At 49.7% G+C, this 18,716-nt stretch overlaps 1 protein-coding gene across 3 annotated transcripts in view; it reads left to right on the forward strand.

Moving 5' to 3' along the window:
- Positions 1 to 18,716, forward strand: part of LOC140426578 (regulator of G-protein signaling 7) — a 699,692-nt gene that overhangs the window by 115,841 nt on the left and 565,135 nt on the right. The window contains exon 2 of one of the 3 annotated variants that reach the window (XM_072511539.1): positions 2,283 to 2,371. The exons of the other annotated variants lie outside the window; for them this stretch is intronic. The gene's annotated coding sequence lies outside the window, so the exon portion shown is untranslated. The remainder of the gene's footprint in view (positions 1 to 2,282; positions 2,372 to 18,716) is intronic. 3 annotated transcript variants of the gene reach the window in all.

An 18,716-nucleotide genomic window follows, 5' to 3' on the forward strand; every position in this document is an offset into this window, starting at 1 on the left:
CAACGCCTGCACCTGTGCAGTGCGGTCTTCGGCCGCTTTGTGTTCCCGAACGCATTGCGCATGTGTCGGGCCCCGGGAAGAGCATGCGAAATGGCCGCTTTCGTCAATGTGGAGGCCCTGCATCCGGGAGATGGCCTGAACACTCTCCACCTCGTGGGAGGCTTGCTTTTCACTTTCTGCTGTTTTGTACTGTCAATAGCGATTTTTAGAGTGCTCATGCACAGAACACGTTTCAATCGCGACTGGCAGGGTCATGTGCTTGATTTTCAACAATTGCTGTCGCAGAGGATCAGAGTGGACTCCAAAAACGATTTGGTCTCTGATCATGCAGACAGTAATATCACCGAAGTTGCAGGATTGCGCTAGCAGTCTAAGGTTAATCAGATAGGAGTTGAAGGATTCGTCTTTACCTTTCATCCTCTGCTTGAAGATGTAACGCTAGAAGATTTCATTGGTGTCCACCTCGCAGTGGCTGTCGAATTTGTCCAGGATGGTTTGGTACTTAGTTTTGCTCTGTCCTTCGGAAAAGTGAAAGGAGTTGAAGATCTCTATTGCATGGTCACCTGCAGTGGTGAGTAGAAGAGCTATCTTCCGCGCATTGGTCGCGCCATTGTGGTCAGATGCTTCCACGTGTAGTTGAAATTTCTGCTTGAATGATCGCCAGTTGGCACTAAGGTTGCCGGTGGTCCTGAGCTGATGAGGAGCCTGAATCTTGTCCATTGTGCCTGTATTCAGTAGCTGGTTGAACTAAATAGATTGAACAGTCACTCCTGGTATCATGTTGTGTTATGCTGCTTCGGATAACACAGGCTGCTACTTGATGCAGTCTTAACTAAAGGATGCACCAGACTCTGAGATGAGTTCAACGTGTTTATTGAACTATTAACACAGTTCTCAAATGAGTTTGACTCTCTGCTAATCGAACAGTAGCAGCATGGTAGCATTGTGGATAGCACAATTACTTCACAGCTCCAGGGTCCCAGGTTCAATTCCGGCTTGGGTCACTGTCTGTGAGGAGTCTGCACATCCTCCCCGTGTGTGCGTGGGTTTCCTCCGGGTGCTCCGGTTTCCTCCCACAGTCCAAAGATGTGCAGGTTGGTGGATTGGCCATGATAAATTGCCCTTAGTGTCCAAAATTGCCCTTGGTGTTGGGGGGGTTACTGGGTTAGAACATAGAACATAGAACGATACAGCGCAGTACAGGCCCTTCGGCCCACGATGTTGCACCGAAACAAAAGCCATCTAACCTACACTATGCCATTATCATCCATATGCTTATCCAATAAACTTTTAAATGCCCTCAATGTTGGCGAGTTCACTACTGTTGCAGGTAGGGCATTCCACGGCCTCACCACTCTTTGCGTAAAGAACCTACCTCTGACCTCTGTCCTATATCTATTACCCCTCAGTTTAAAGCTATGTCCCCTCGTGCCAGCCACTTCCATCCGCGGGAGAAGGCTCTCACTGTCCACCCTAACTAACCCCCTGATCATTTTGTATGCCTCTATTAAGTCTCCTCTTAACCTTCTCTCCAACGAAAACAACCTCAAGTCCATCAACCTTTCCTCATAAGATATTCCCTCCATACCAGGCAACATCCTGGTAAATCTCCTCTGCACCCGCTCCAAAGCCTCCACGTCCTTCCTATAATGCGGTGACCAGAACTGTACGCAATACTCCAAATGCGGCCGTACCAGAGTTTTGTACAGCTGCAACATGACCTCCTGACTCCGGAACTCAATCCCTCTACCAATAAAGGCCAACACTCCATAGGCCTTCTTCACAACCCTATCAACCTGGGTGGGAACTTTCAGGGATCTATGTACATGGACACCTAGATCCCTCTGCTCATCCACACTTCCAAGAACTTTACCATTCGCCAAATATTTCACATTCCGTTATGGGGATAGGGTGGAGGTGTTGATCTTGGGTAGGGTGCTCTTTCCAAGAGCCGGTGCAGACTCGATGGGCCGAATGGCCTCCTTCTGCACTGTAAATTCTATGATAATCTATGAGTAGTAACTCAGTCTAACTGTACCATCTTGCTCTAAGCCACGTGCTGGGGTGTGATGTTGCCGATCAACCCTGTCTAACTCTCTAGGTGTCTGTCTGTGGAAAGAGGCAGGGTGTGAGTGTCTCATCCCTTTTATAGTGTTTATGTCATGCCCCCTTGTGGTGATGCCACCTCTGAGTGTCCTGACTGCCCATTGGTTGTGTCCTATTCTGAGTGTTCATTGGTTGCATGTTTGCATATCATGACACCGCCCATTGTTTGTTCACAGGCTTTTCCCTTGTGAGGGGTGTTCACCAGCTGCTCGATAGTTTTCAAATCAATTACCTACCACTTCCGTACATTTCTAGCAAAGATAGGGTAAGGTGAATCTTCTGTATTTCTGACGCACAGTTTCACACACACCAGCCGGGTGATTTTGATGTGAAAGATTGTAATAGTATGTAATGGAGCCCATTAAATACCTCTCCAGATTTTTATTTGGAATGCTCTGTGCTGTCTGTTTAAGTGTCTGCATTCCGTTGAATGTTGCTATAATCTTTGTAAGCAGCCGGTGTCCTCCCAACCGGAGGCCCACTGTGGTCCATTAGTATAATTAGCCTGATCCCCGAAGTTGCATTTAATTCTCTGATAATCAGACAAACACAAGGCCTGATGTCCCCCTGCTGCTACATTCAACTGATGGTTTTGAAAGCCAAGCCTACAATATTTGTCTCAAAACAGGCAATCAACTCAAAACATCTAACAGCAAGCAATCTTTTCCTTCTTTGTATAAAACCAGTCTTATAAACTTCAGCTGTGTTCCTAGCCGTACAAGTATGTGTGTTTACATCTAACGTAATCTCATGGATCTTTGACATGGTCTTTTGTTATCCTGGAGCTCAACCCCATTCAGAGCAACTCTGATCTGTACCAATTTTATACAATTACCGTTGAAGAATATCACATGGGCCACCTCAGTAATGCTGGCTGTAATTCCTTCGCAAAGCGGTCCATTTTAAACAATCCCAACCAGACAGAAAACGCTCCTCGATTGAGGGAACACAAACAAGATTCCAGATATATTCAAAATTGATTGAAAAAAAAATATATTTACGAGCAGTGACCTGAAAAGATTTCAAAGTACAATAAAATCAACGCAATGATGGAACGAAAGTGCAGTATTTTATGTTATCCAAATTGATTTCTCGATGACAAAAATAAATGCCTGCATTTATATAGCACTTTTCATGATCCTTTTGAAACGTCGGAGGTCAAAATACACAGGAGGGGGCGGGAGGATTCATCCTTGGAAGCTCTCAAAAAGACCGGGAAAATTCAAAGATGGGGGGTAACCATGGTTAGTGACCCTCTCAGCTGCAAATGCGGAGCAGGAACAGCCTGTGGAGCTGTTGGAGGCGCAAGGGGGAAATGAATAGCGCGCATGAGCCTGAGAGGCTGCGAAGGGGGGGAGAGAGAGCAGCGAGGGGGGAGAGAGAGAGCTGCGAGGGGGGAGAGAGGATGCGAGGGGGGGGGAGAGAGAGGATGCGAGGGGGGGGGAGAGAGAGGATGCGAGGGGGGGGGAGAGAGAGGATGCGAGGGGGGGGGAGAGAGAGAGAGGATGCGAGGGGGGGGGAAGAGAGAGGATGTGAGGGGGGGAGAGAGAGGATGCGAGGGGGGGGGGAAGAGAGAGCAGCGAGGGGGGGGGGAAGAGAGAGCAGCGAGGGGGGAGAGAGAGGCTGCGAGGGGGGAGAGAGAGCTGCGAGGGGGGAGAGAGAGGCTGCGAAGGGGGAGAGAGAGGCTGCGAGGGGGGAGAGAGGCGATGCGAGGGGGAAGAGAGGCTGCGAGGGGGGAGAGAGAGGCTGCGAGGGGGGAGAGAGAGGCTGCGAGGGGGGAGAGAGAGCTGCGAGGGGGGAGAGAGAGGCTGCGAAGGGGGAGAGAGAGGCTGCGAGGGGGGAGAGAGGCGATGCGAGGGGGAAGAGAGGCTGCGAGGGGGGAGAGAGAGGATGCGAGGGGGGAGAGAGAGGATGCGAGGGGGGAGAGAGAGGATGCGAGGGGGGAGAGAGAGGATGCGAGGGGGAGAGAGAGGATGCGAGGGGGGAGAGAGAGGCTGCGAGGGGGGAGAGTGAGGATGCGAGGAGGGAGAGAGAGGCTGCGAGGAGGGAGAGAGAGGCTGCGAGGGTGGAGAGAGGCTGCGAGGGGGAGAGAGAGGCTGCGAGGGGGGAGAGAGAGGCTGCGAGGGGGGAGAGAGAGAGGCTGCGAGGGGGAGACAGAGGTTGCGAGGGGGGAGAGAGAGGCTGCGAGGGAGGAGAGAGAGGGTGCGAGGGGGGAGAGAGAGGATGTGAGGGGGAGAGAGAGGATGCGAGGAGGGAGAGAGGCTGCGAGGAGGGAGAGAGAGGCTGCGAGGGAGAGAGAGGCTGCGAGGGGGGAGAGAGAGGCTGCGAGGGGGGAGAGAGAGGCTGCGAGGGGGGAGAGAGAGGCTGCGAGGGGGGAGAGAGAGGCTGCGAGGGGGAGAGAGAGGCTGCGAGGGGGAGAGAGAGGCTGCGAGGGGGGAGAGAGAGGGTGCGAGGGGGGAGAGAGAGGGTGCGAGGGGGGAGAGAGAGGGTGCGAGGGGGGAGAGAGAGGCTGCGAGGAGGGAGAGAGAGGCTGCGAGGAGGGAGAGAGAGGCTGCGAGGGGGGAGAGAGAGGCTGCGAGGGGGAGAGAGGCTGCGAGGGGGAGAGAGGCTGCGAGGGGGGAGAGAGAGGCTGCGAGGGGGGAGAGAGAGGCTAATAGGGTGGATAGTGAGGCTGCGTGGGGGGAGAGAGAGGCTGCGTGGGGGGAGAGAGAGGCTGCGTGGGGGGAGAGAGAGGCTGCGAGGGGGAGAGAGAGGTTGCAATGGAGAGAGAGGCTGCGAGGGGGAGAGAAGATGCGAGGGGATAGAGAGGCTGCGAGGGGGAGAGAGGATGCGAGGGGATAGAGAGGCTGCGAGGGGGAAGAGAGAGGAGCTGCAAGGAGGGAGAGAGGCTGCGAGGGGGAGAGAGGCTGCGAGGGGGGAGAGAGAGAGGCTAATAGGGTGGATAGTGAGGCTGTGAGGGGGAGAGAGAGGCTGCGTGGGGGGAGAGAGAGGCTGCGTGGGGGGAGAGAGAGGCTGCGAGGGGGGAGAGAGAGGTTGCGATGGAGAGAGAGGCTGCGAGGGGGAGAGAGGCTGCGAGGGGATAGAGAGGCTGCGAGGGGGGAGAGAGAGGTTGCGATGGAGAGAGAGGCTGCGAGGGGATAGAGAGGCTGCGAGGGGGGAGAGAGAGGCTGCAAGGGGAGAGAGAGAGGCTGCGAGGGGGGAGAGAAAGGCTGCGAGGGGGAAGAGAGAGGAGCTGCAAGGAGGGAGAGAGGCTGCGAGGGGGAGAGAAAGGCTGCCTGGTTAAGATCTTCCTGCTTTGTTGATAAGCAACAAAAAGTATGTGCAGTAACCCCATCAGATGGCAGGAAGTGTTTTAGGGTGATAGCTTTGTGTGCATAGAAGTGTGCCAGTTAGAGCTTGTTGTTTTCTTGAGCCAATTTTAATGCTGCAGTGTGTCCTGTGGCTTTAGGTTTAATGGAGGGTGATGATTATTGAAGATATTGATCAGTTTTCTAATTCTGCTTCTGTGTGAGTCCAGATATCTCATATGTTAACATGAGTGCAGAAGGTAATATCACCACGTGACTGAATCATCAAATGATAAGAGTTAATGAGAATGAAAATGGAGCCTCCGAACAACAAAAAGTAACCCTCGGAAAAATCTCAGGAAGAGCACTTGGGAAAATATTATTTTTAACCCCTGGTGTAAATATTGTCTCAATGTAATTTGCACACAGCAAGCTTCAACAAACAGTCGTGCGATGATGACCTATTTGTTTTGTGATGTTGGTCGAGGGATAAATATTAACAGGAGAGCTGCGGGTACCACAATAGTGCCAGGAGATATTCTGTATCCATCTGAGAGCTTTGGTTGAACAGAAAGTCAGTGTATGGCACCGTGGTGGGAAACCTGCGGCCCATCAGTGTTTGGTGTGCACGACATTTTGCTGACTGCTACCCACATGGAGGATTGCCAAATTCCACTGGTTTCCGTCCACATTGTTTTTACTTCTGATATGACTAAAGGGTACACAGGTAAAGCAAGACCGAGTGAAGAGAGCGGTGCTGGTTTAGCACAGTGGGCTAAACAGCTGGCTAGTAATGCCAAACAATACCAGCAGCGCGGGTTCAATTCCCGTACCGGCCTCCCCGAACAGGTGCCGGAATGTGGCAACTAGGGACTTTTCACAGTAACTTCATTGAAGCCTACTTGTGACAGTAAGCGATTATTGCGATTATTATTATTATAAGAGAGTTGTGGGAACACAACATTGACGATGAGAGCGCAGTGTCCAATTAAAACCTGAGTATTTCCTTTGTTTTTACCATTTGAAGTTGATAGTTCTCTTCATATATGAATGATTATGCATTTTCTATAACTCGTTGTGAAATATTCAACATCCATTAACCGTATTCAATCTTACTCACGGGGTTTTGGTTAGAGAACATGCCAGATTCCAATCTTGCGGCCCACTGAGATGAAAGGGGAGGTGGGGGGCATTCATGACCTAGGTTGCCTAACACTGGTGTAGAAGTAAAGACGTTTATTTTTCTCCAAGACTTATTTCCTTTTTGAATAATGGATACCAGGAGCTCAAATTGTATAAGGAAGAAACTACTAGTGTTGATCAAATTCAGAAGTGTCCACATAGACTAACGACACCTACAGAAAGAGGCAGACCAAATTATAGACAAATGTTTTGAAACTAATTAACTCACATGTATTTCCCAGCCATTTAACTTTGCTAACCTTACAGCGGCAGCAATATTTTTTCTTTCTGAGGATATTAGTGGTGCTTTCACTTGACATTTTCTTTGATTGTAACTATCCCGTTCAGTACGATTGATTTACTGATCGTGGAATCTGGACCATTTTAAGTTCCAGGAACTTTGGGTTGGATTCTCCGATTGCCGTTGGCGAAATTGCGTTTGGAGAATCCGTTTTTACGTCGAAATGGGGGGGGGGAGCAGTTTTTCAGATGCTCCGCCCCCTCAAAAATGTGGTAATCGCTGAGTACACTCGCCCCGCCGGTTAGGGGAGAATCCCGGCCAAAATGTTTATTCAGCAAGTTGAAAAGGAAATCTATTTATATTAATTCAGCCTTCTCTTTTTAAATTGCTGCAAAAAGGTTAAAACAAAAGGTTCACCATGCACTAATTATCTGCTTTTAGTACCTAGATATGAAAATAGATTGCTGACATCCATTAGACCAGAGCATGTGACAGAATTAACAGAAGGCTTTAATGGAGCTATTCCGGCTTTATTGTTTCAGGAAAACTAAATTAAAAAATGGACATGTATTGATTATTTGTTGAATATTACCGTATATTTGCAAGATCTGGTCATTTAACATTTGACTTGGGTTGAATAATTATCGGGAAACAAAGCTTTCAACTATGGATGTGCAAGATTTTTTTACAAACCCAATTCTTACAATCCAGCATATAATACTGTCCAGTAAGAAAAATAATTAGCCTTGTTGACCTAGCCTGTGGAAAATAGGGCATTGTACTCATTAGTTCATTTTTAAAGCCACTTTGGTCAATCCTCCAAAGTATTCAGAAATAAGCAAGAGCAAAGCTGCCATTTGATGGAAATCCAGGTAACCTGGTGGTCTTATTTTTTTCCCCTTTAGTCTCTTTTTCCCAGCCAGCATCCAGGGTGAGAGGCTGCCTGGCTGTTGTGTGGGTTAGCATACACTGGGGGGGGGGGGGGGGGGGGGGCAGAGTGGTGGAGAGGAGGAGGGTGGGGGGGGCAGAGTGGTGGAGGGGAGGGAGGGAGGGAGGGTGTGATAGTTTGAGGAGCGAGATCAAAAGGGCCTTGGGGAAATAGAAAAGGCCAAGAGCGGGGGAAGATCAGGAGTTGGTGAGGAGATCAGATCATGGGGTGGGCTGGCCAATTGTTGAGGCGGGTGGGGGTGGGGGGGGGGGGGGGGGGAGAAGCACACCTGTTCCTCCTGACCTACATGTCATTCTGGAAATCCTTCTGGATTCAAAATGTTCTCACCACGCCCGAACTGCTGGACTTCCTGAGCCCTGGGATACCAGCTCTTGGGCATTAAATCTAAAACTCTTGTCAAACTATCAGCAGAAACCTCGCTGAAATATTTAATTGGCAGGGCTCCCCTCAGCTCACTGCCAGTGAATGTTTGTGCCCGCCATTGGTGGAAGACGCTGTTGCTGAGTTCCCCCTCCTGCCCATTGACCGTACGACGGATAAGGCCCAGTTTGGTGTTGGCCTCTGGATGATTTTATGCACAGAGCTGGGTTGATAAGTTAAGCCAGCCACCACCCTGCCTTCATCGCCTGCTTTAAGCTACATTTGCTGAATTGATGCTATTTAACCTTTATATTTAATGGACTGGGCTTGTAGTGTGCAGTCAAAACCAAATGGTATGTTTACCCTTCTGATATTGAAAGATTTAGGGGGGCACCAGAGAGATAATGTAAATTCAGTGAACTAATATTGCAATAAAAGATTTCTGGTTCACTGTTAGCATTAGCAGAAATGGAAGCAGAAAATGCTGGAAACTTAGCAGGTCAGGCAGCATCTGTAGAGAGAGAAACGGAATTATAATATCAGGTCCATGTTCTTTCAATGACTAATGGTTTGGGCCTACAAATCAGAAGTTGGGCTTCTGACGTCATGCTCCAGCTTGTAATGAATGAAGGCTTGCTTTTGTTAGTAGGTCTTTGGCGGAAAACACGAGACCCAACATCTGGCAGAAGCCCCAAAATGTGCCGAGTGTCACCTGATTATAGTTTAATGATGTGAGGACAATTAGTTAATTCCATTTGAGGTCTACTTGTACACAGCATTTTAGTGGTAGCATTTCCACCACTGCGCTTCGGGAATTGGACCCCACGCAAGGCAGTCCTGCTGGGTGGAGGAGGTAGCTTCAACTCTGAATTCTGGGTTGACATCCTGCAGAATGTTTGTATTCGACGGTTTGGTTGCAGCATTCCCCATGGGTCGCATACTCTCCAACTGTTTTAGCCACCCTACCAACTGGTTACAGTTTTGGAAGTAATGTACAAGTCATAGCCTGTCACCCTATTTCGTACCCTTGATTCCGTGTCAAACTTCATACAATTATATTCCTGTGATGTGCCGAGGAGCATTTTTATTATGTTGAAGGAACAGTAGAAATGCAAATTGTTGTTGTAATTGGTCTGATGGCCTTCCACCACCACTTCACCAAGTTTTTCAAGGGATGATATGAAAATATGAAAAGAACACCAATTTACCTTTTCAGCAGCTCAACGCAACAAGTAATGCAAGGAGTGATCTGGTGCATTAGCCACCAGGCTTGGCTGCAGTAGAAGGGAATGGTTGGCACTGGGGGGAGGGCAAGGGGACCATCTATGCTGACTGAGGCCACACAGCAGACTTTTTAAATGGGTGACACTGATGCAATAGTATTTATTTCCAATCCCTATTTGTTTTGAGGGCATGAAATAGTCAACCACAGAGTAAAGTAAAGTTGCCATAGTCCCAGATGGCGAGAAACTGCTTTCTCCTTGGAGGGGGACAGCTGACTGATGAGGATTTAACCTGAGGATCTGCACCCCTCAGGCAAGGGACAAGGTTGAGCAGGCAACATGAACAACCACCGAGTGTAGGATTAGCGCCTCCTGTAGCCGAGAAAAGGATGATAAAATTAATGTGCCTCTCCCAAATTATGCATTTTGACCCCAATTACTTCTTTAACGTTCTGAAATGAGAAAAGAGAGGAGTGAAATTTGAAATCCACATTTATTTATAATGTGCATCAGTGATGCCTAACAATAGATTCATGATATACCAAAAGAAAAACAAAGCAAGAGAGAGAGGAGGTGGAATAATGTGGAAAATATAACCACTTCCCTTCACTGACAACACTGAATACTACTTGTAGCGCAACAATTACTCACTCAAGTCGAGAGGTGATGAAGTCAATCGAGGCTTTATTAAGCAAGACTTGTTCCCCAGCAGCTCAGTTACAGAATGCGGCTGCTAGGAGAACTCAAGCTCTTATAATCCGCCTTCTGGGCAGAGCCATCAGGCAGCAGATCCAACCAGGACCCGGGACCTGTCAGCCAATAGCCTCTCGGCTTCACAAGTACCGTACTACCCCTAATACATACCACCACATTCACCCCTTGTTAAAAAAGAACCCGGCGGGGTGGTGGTTCGCATGGTGGTAGGGGTTTACAAGGCTGGTCCTGGAACTAATTTCGTACAGTGGCTATGCATTTAGCCCAACAGTTAACTATGTACAGGTTGTCAGAATTATTTACAAGTTTTTTGTGTCACGCGAATTCCACGAGTCGAGCGGGTGCCCTGGTCGTCCTTGTCGATCGCCTCAGCCCCGGTGGTGGTGCAGGTGCTGGCTCGGGCACTGTCATCTCTGGGAGCGTGGCGCTGTTCGTCCCTGTTTCTTTACTCCTGGGCGGGCACGGGAGGAGGACCGACCCACCCGGGAAGGGAGCGGTCGTGGGGTGCGCCAGTGGCAGGGAGGGGGTGATCGGTGTTGGGAGTGTGTGTGTGTTTCCGGCGGGCGCCCGGTCCCACAGGGAGACCTTGTCCTGTCGGCCGTTGGGGTACGCCACGTAGGCGTACTGAGGGTTTGCGTGGAGAAGGTGAACCCTCTCGACCAACGGGCCCGATTTGAGCGCCCCCACATGCTTTCGGAGCAAGATGGGTCCTGGGGCTGCCAGCCAGGTCGGCAGCGATGTTCCGGAGGAGGACTTCCTAGGGAAGACAAGGTGGCACTCGTGGGGCGTTTGGTTAGTGGTGGTACACAGCAGCGACCGGATGGAGTGGAGGGCATCCGGGAGGACTTCCTGCCACCAGGAAACAGGGTGATTTCTGGACCGGAAGACCAGTAGGACGATCTTCCAGACCGTACCGTTCTCCCTCTCTACCTGACCTTTCCCCCGGGGTTGTAGCTGGTCGTCCTGCTCGAGGCAATGCCCTTGCTGAGCAGGAACTGACGCAGTTCGTCGCTCATGAAGGAGGACCCCCTGTCGCTATGGATGTACGCGGGGAAACCGAACAGTGTAAAGATGGTGCAGAGGGCTTTAATGACTGTGGTCGCTGTCATGTCGGGGCAGGGGATGGCGAAGGGGAAACGGGTGTACTCGGCCACCACGTTCAGGAAGTATGCGTTGCAGTCGGTGGAGGGGAGGGGGCCTTTGAAATCCAAACTGAGGCTAGCAAAGGGACGGGAAGCCTTTATCAGGTGCGCTCTCTCTGGCCTGAAAACGTGCGGTTTGCACTCTGCGCAGATTTGGCACTTCCTGGTGGCTGTACGGACCCATTCAACAGAGTAGGGGAGGTTGCGGGACTTCACAAAATGGTAGAATCGAGTGACCCCCCCGGTTTGCAGAGGTCCTCATGGAGGGCTTGGAGGCAGTCTACTTGTGCGGTGGCACATGTGCCACGGGATAGGGCATCGGACGGCTCGTTCAGCTTTCCGGGACGATACAAGATCTCAGTTATAGGTGGAGAGCTCAATCCTCCACCTCAAGATCTTGTCATTCTTGATTTTGCCCCGCTGTGCATTATCGAACATAAAGGCTACCGACCGTTGGTCAGTGAGGAGAGTGAATCTCCTGCCGGCCAGGTAATGCCTCCAATGTCGCACAGCTTCCACTATGGCTTGGGCTTCCTTTTCCACTGAGGAGTGGCGGATTTCTGAGGCGTGGAGGGTCCGGGAGAAAAAGGCCACGGGTCTGCCCGCTTGGTTGAGAGTGGCCGCCAGAGCTACATCGGATGCGTCGCTCTCGACCTGGAAGGGGAGGGACTCGTCGATAGCGTGCATCGTGGCCTTTGCGATATCCGCTTTGATGAGGCTGAAGGCCTGGCGGGCCTCTGTCGACAGGGGGAAGGTAGTGGACTGGATTAACGGGCGGGCCTTGTCTGCGTACTGGGGAACCCACTGGGTGTAATACGAAAAGAAGCCCAGGCAGCGTTTCAGGGCTTTGGAGCAGTGGGGGAGGGGAAATTCCATAAGGGGACGCATGCGTTCGGGGTCGGGGCCTATCACTCAGTTGCGCACTACGTATCCCAGGATGGCCAGACGGTTGGTGCTAAAAACGCATTTTTCCTCGTTATAGGTGAGGTTCAGGGCGTGAGCGGTCTGGAGGAATTTGCGGAGGTTGGCGTTGTAGTCCTGCTGGTCATGGCTGCAGATGGTTACACTGTCGAGGTATGGGAACGTGGCCCGCAACCCGTGCTGGTCAACCATTCGGTCCATCTCCCGTTGGAAGACCGAGACTCCGTTCGTGACGCCGAATGGGACCCTTAAAAAGTGGTAGAGCCGCCCGTCTGCCTCGAAGGCCGTGTACTTGCGGTCACTCGGGCGGATGGGGAGCTTGTGGTAGGCGGACTTGAGGCCCACGGTGGAAAAGACCTTGTACTGTGCAATCCGATTGACCATATCGGATATGTGGGGGAGAGGGTACGCATCGAGCTGCGTGTACCTATTGATGATCTGACTATAGTCTACGACCATCCTCTGCTTCTCCCCGGTCTTCGCAACTACCACCTGTGCTCTCCAGGGACTATTGCTGGCCTGGATTATGCCTTCCTTCAGCAGCCGCTGGACCTCAGACCGGATAAACATCCGATCCTGGGCGCTGTATCGTCTGTTCCTAGTGGCGACGGGTTTGCAATCCGGGGTGAGGTTCGCAAACAAGGAAGGTGGTTCAACCTTGAGGGTCGCGAGGCTGCAGATAGTGAGTGGGGGTATTGGGCTGCCGAATTGGAACGTTAGGCTCTGGAGGTTACACTGGAAATCTAACCCCAAGAGAGTGGGAGCGCAGAGTTGGGGAAGGACATAAAGCCTATAATTCTTAAACCCCCTCCCTTGCACCGTTAGGTTCGCGATGCAGAACCCTTTGATTTCTACGGAATGGGATCCCGCTGCCAGGAAACTCTTTTGGGTGCTCAGACGAATCGAAAGAAAACTGCCTCTCACCGTATCCGGGTGGATAAAACTTTCTGTGTTCCCAGAGTCGATTAGGCATGGCGTCTTGTACCCGTTGACCAGCACCGTTGTCGTTGCCGTTTGGAGCGTCCGGGGCCGCGATTGGTCCAGGGTCACCGATGCCAGTCTTGGTTGCTGCATCGTGGCGCCTTCTTCCGACCCCGTGGAGCCGTCTATGCTGGGGTTGGCTATGCATGGCTATTAGCCAAGATGGCGGCGTCCATGGATCGCACGCGGTCGGGGGTGGCAAAATGGTCGCCCCCATGGATCGCACATGGCCAGGGGGGTCACAAGATGGCGGCTCCCATCCTCCCCGCGTGGTGTCCGGGACCCAAAATGGCGGCGCCCGCAGGCCGCACATGGATCGCTGGGGGGGGGTTGAGTCTGCTGTCCCCGTTCTCCCCCGGAGATTTTGGCGACCCCCGGGACTGGCACACCGCTGCGTAATGCCCCTTTTTGCCGCAGCTTTTACAAATAGCTGAGCGTGCCGGGCAACGCTGCCCACGGTGTTTCGCCTGCCCGCAAAAATAGCAGCGGGGCCCACCGGGATGGTCTGGTGCTCTAGCCGCGCAGGCTTGCGGGGGGGTGGGTGGTGCCGGGGAGTCGGTCGCAACGGGGGTCCATGGAGCCCAAGGGGCTGCCGCGCGGTTGGGGCCGTAGGCGTGGGCATTTTGTGAGGCCACGTCGAGGGAGGCCGCAAGGGCCCGTGCCTCTGTGAGTCCTAACGAGTCTCTCTAACAGTGTTTGGCGAATTTGAGAAGAAGTCATACCTGCCACAAAAGCATCCCTGATTAGGAGCTCCGCGTGCTCGTTTGCGCTCACCGATGGGCAGTTGCAGTTTCTCCCAAAATCAACAGCGCGCTGTAGATCTCGTCGAGCGATTCTTCGGGGATTTGCCGTCTTGTCGCGAGCTGGTGGCATGCGTAGACCTGGTCTATGGGCCGAATGTAGACTCCTTTCAGCATGGCGAGCGCCGTCGGGAAATCCTCCACGTCTTCGATGAGCGTGTAGATCTCCGGGCTCACCCTGGAATGCAGGACCTGCATTTTCTGATCTTCCGTGGTCCGGCCGGGGGCCCTTCGAAGGTAACCTTCGAAGCATGCTAGCCGGTGTTTAAACACGGCCGCCGAGTTTGCTGCATGGGGGCTGATTCACAGACACTCCGGGGCGATCAGGAGCTCCATAGTCTTTTTAAGCTTGCTTCATAAATTGTAGAGCAACAATTACTCACTCAAGTCGAGAGGTGATGAAGTCAATCGAGGCTTTATTAAGCAAGACTTGTTCCCCAGCAGCTCAGTTACAGAATGCGGCTGCTGGGAGAACCCGAGCTCTTATACTCCGCCTTCTGGGTGGAGCCAACAGGCGGCAGATCCAACCAGGACCCGGGACCTGTCAGCCAATAGCCTCTCGGCTTCACAGGTACCGTACTACCCCTAATACATACCACCACACTACTGTTTTGTTAAGGGTTGCGGAACAAAATGTTTGCAGAATGAAATGAATTGTGGAAATGCAAAGGACACATTTATGATCTGAGGAACACTCTGCTTATCGACAATCTTGTTTTTATGCAGTGGAGATACAGTAAATTGACTAGATAAATTAAAGTACATTTTCACACAACTGAAAGTATGGGGAAAAAATAAACATGGCAATCTGTAACATGATTCCTTTGCTCAGCTTCACTAATTTTCAAGGTGTATCTTGAAAGAATAACCCTTCTTGGTTCTGTTACCCTATTCACAAACAGCTGTTTCAAAGTATGCAGCTTTACATTATTTTTGCAAGCATCCCTTTCATCTTTTCGGTTTCTTTTGTTCAATTTATCTATTGGTGGCATTTTGCTGCAATCAGTAATCCATAGATAGGTAGAGTTTGTTTGGCTTGATGTTGAATTGAAAATAGGGCTGACATTGTGGACTCAAATCTCTGGTCCACACTTCAGACTAATGAGGGTTTTGCCCATTTATGTAACCTTACAGAATTTACCCTTTGATACCAAGAGGCTAGGTGGTGTTTTTAAGGTACTTGAGTGGCCAATTAGTAGCATTTTACCCATGGCAAGGGGAGGTCCATGCCATGTGGGAAGCCTGGCAGCTTTAGCTGTGTGGGCTGGTGTCAGCAAGAATGACCTCTTCAGAGTTAAAGCGAGGGAGAAATGCGATGGATTATATACTGTATAAGAGGGGATGGAGCAACTGGAGCATGCCAAACACTGACCTACTTTGCTCCAGCTGCTCTATTCTTTCTTATACAGCCTGTACTCCATCACATTTCTTCCTCTCTTCAGCTCTGAAGAAGACACATGGACCCAATTTTTGTTCTCCACAGATGTTGTCAGACCAGTTGGGTTTCTCCAGAATTTTCTGTTTTCGCCAGATTGTTTCCTAGGATGGGAAAGTTGTTCTCTGAGGAGAGACTGACTAGAAGTGGCCAATACTCTGGAATTTAGAAGAATGAGAGTTGTTTCAAAACTGATAGGTTGCAACTTTGATTTATGTAAGTCGCACTGTTCGGCACCACTGATGCACATTATAAATAAAAGCGGATTTCAAATTTCACTCCTCTCATTTCTCATTTCAAAACGTTAAATAAGTAATTGCGGTCAAAATGCAAAATTGGGAGAGGCACATTAACTTTATCATCCTGTTCTAGGCTATAGGTGGCACCAATCCTGCACTCACTGGTTGTTCATGAAGGCATGGTCCTCTCAACCTTAATTTTACTGTTTTGTCTTGTGTTCAGGTTCTAGGCAGGGTCTTCGGGAGTTGACTGTTTCCATGAGAAAGCTAATCAAGATGGTAGTTCATAAAACCATCATTATTGATTTACAGCTCTATATGCATCTCAGTAACTCTACACGAGGTTGGACTTGTCTTTCCCTCCAGATCTCTGTTAATTAGTCATGTGACATTGCATCATAGTCACATCACGTGCTTCTGATGTTAAGCCTTTATTCTACATCCCCCCAAATTATATACATCCCCGACATCTGCCCCCAAAGTTTCAAACTCAGCCTCTGAGGTGCCTTGACCAATTGATTCACCTGATCTTGTTCTGATCCCTTTCTAAGGTTAAGGACTATCTATAGTCTCTCGTGGTTCACTTCGAAAGTCCCTCTCTTGGGTGGTTGTAGAGCTTTGTATTGTTTCATGTCCCTTGTCCCATCTGGATCTGAATAATAAACCTAGGTTTTCCAAAAGTTTAATCTCATGGCTCAAAGTTGTGGTGTGTTCCACATGCACCATGTGCGAAGCTGGAAACATTTCCAGTGCTCAGGACCAACATGGGTGCAGGTGGTGTCTCCAGCTGCAGCTCCTGGAAGTCTGGGTTTCAGAGCTGGAGCGGTGGCTGGTGACACTGTGGAGCATCCGCGAGATGGAGAGTATCGTGGATACTGAGAGGGAGTCACGCTGCAAGCTCAACCTGCACAGGCAGGAAGGGAATGGATGACCACCAGGCAGAGCATGAGGACAAATCAGGCAGTGCAGGAATCTGCTGTGGCCATTTGGCAAGGCCAAAAATAGGCAAAGTGCCGTTCAATAGGGGGTGTTTCTCGGTGCTGCAGCAACTGAGAAATATCCTGCTAAACGTGCCCAAAAGCGGACTCTGTTTTTGTCCCCGTTGAAGATCAGAGGCTGAATACCCTTGACTGCTGAAGTGTTCCCCGACTCGGCCAACATTGTCTACCTCATACGCTGCAGGAAAGGATGTCCCGAAACGTGGTACATTGGCGAGATTATGCAGACGCTGCGACAACGGATGAACTGACATCACGCGACAATCGCCAGGCAGGAATGTTCCCTTCCAGTTGGGGAACACTTCAGCAGTCAAGGGCATTCAGCCTCTGATCTTCGGGTAAGTGTTCTTCAAGGCAGCCTTCAGGACACGCGACAACGCAGAATCGCCGAGCAGAAACTTATAGCCAAGTTCCGCACACATGAGTATGGCCTCAACCGGGACCTTGGATTCATGTCGCATTATATTCACCTCCCACCATCTGGCCTGGGCTTGCGAAATCCTACCAACTGTCCTGTCTCGAGACAATTCACACCTCTTTAACCTGGGATTACCCCTCTCTCTGGATCTGTAAAGACTTAATTACCTGCAAAGACTCGCATTCAAAGTATCGTCTTGCATCTTTGACTTTGTCTATATATATATTTCTGGAACATACCTCTTCATTCACCTGAGGAAGGAGCAGGGCTCCGAAAGCTAGTGATTTGAAACAAACCTGTTGGACTTTAACCTGGTGTTGTGTAAGACTTCTTACTGTACAACCAAAGTGAATAACTTCACACTTCCCTGCATTACACTCTACCTGCCATCTTGTTGCCCACTCACTTAATCTTCTGTATATTTCTTTGCTGCCTCTCTGTCCTCTCCAGGGCTTACCTTCCCATCTAGCTTGGTATCATCTGCAAACTTTGATACATTATTTCCTGCTTCTTCATCTAAGTCATTAATACAGATTGAAAATAGCTGAGGTCCCATGCGGCACTACACTATTCTGTCTGCCAATTTGAAAGAGCCAAATTTTTGCCCACTGTCTGGTAATTTACTCTCAACTCCATGAGCCCTTATCTTGACGATTAACCTTTTGTGTGGCACCTTATCAAATATCTTTTGGATTCCACTGATTCCACTTTATCTACCCTACGAGTTACATCTCGCAAAACTAATATTTTTGTCAAACAGGATTTCCTTTTAGTAAAACCATGTTGACTGGTTCTAATCATACTATGCTTTGCTAAGCATTATGAAGACTTTCTTGAGAATAGGTCCCAGCATTTTCCCAACAACTGACATTCGGCTAATTGGCCTGTCGTTCACTTTTTTTTCTCTGCCTCCTTTCTTGAAAAACGATTTAATGTTTGCCAACTTCCAATCTAATGGGACTATTCCCGAATCTAAGGAAATTTGGAAAATCAATCCAGCACGTCCACTGTGGGCGGGATTCTCCATCCCGCCACACCCATTTTCTGATGCGGCACGCCCCCACCGACAGCAGGATCCACCGTCCCGTCAGCCGGCCAATGGGATTTCCCATTGTGGCAACCTCCATGCCATCGGGAAATCCGAGTGTGCAAGTGGAGGATCCCGCCAACGGAGAATCCAGGTGACTATCTTTGCAGTTATCTCTTTCCTCATTCTAAGGTGTAGGCCATTGTGTCCTAAGGTTTGTCAGATTTTAGTTTCTTAATTACCTTAGGTAAGCATCTGTTTGAAGTCCTACTAGACTCATTAACATATCAAGCTCACAATTTACATTCATGGAGCCACTCTGTCTCTTGCTCTAATTATCATTCACATACCCCAACTGTTTAAAAATATGACCATAATATTACCAACAAAAATATTACAATTTCTCGGACACATTTTCTTGACAGATGATCATTTTGAATTGTTCCTTTAAATATTTGCCACTGTTCATTTACCTCCATAACTTTTAGTCTCTTATCCCAATGAACGCTAGCCAGTTCTGCCCTCATTCGTATCTAATTGACTTTGTTTAAGTTTAAGATTTTTGTTTATGATTGGAGTATGTCATTTTTAAATTTACCATGAAATTCAATTGTATTATGATCAGTATTTCCCAGTTGATCTTTTACTATGACATTACTAATTAACCCTATAGCTGCAATAACCTTATTAGCC

This window comes from Scyliorhinus torazame, chromosome 1, assembly GCF_047496885.1.
Source record: "Scyliorhinus torazame isolate Kashiwa2021f chromosome 1, sScyTor2.1, whole genome shotgun sequence".
Taxonomy (NCBI): domain Eukaryota; kingdom Metazoa; phylum Chordata; class Chondrichthyes; order Carcharhiniformes; family Scyliorhinidae; genus Scyliorhinus; species Scyliorhinus torazame.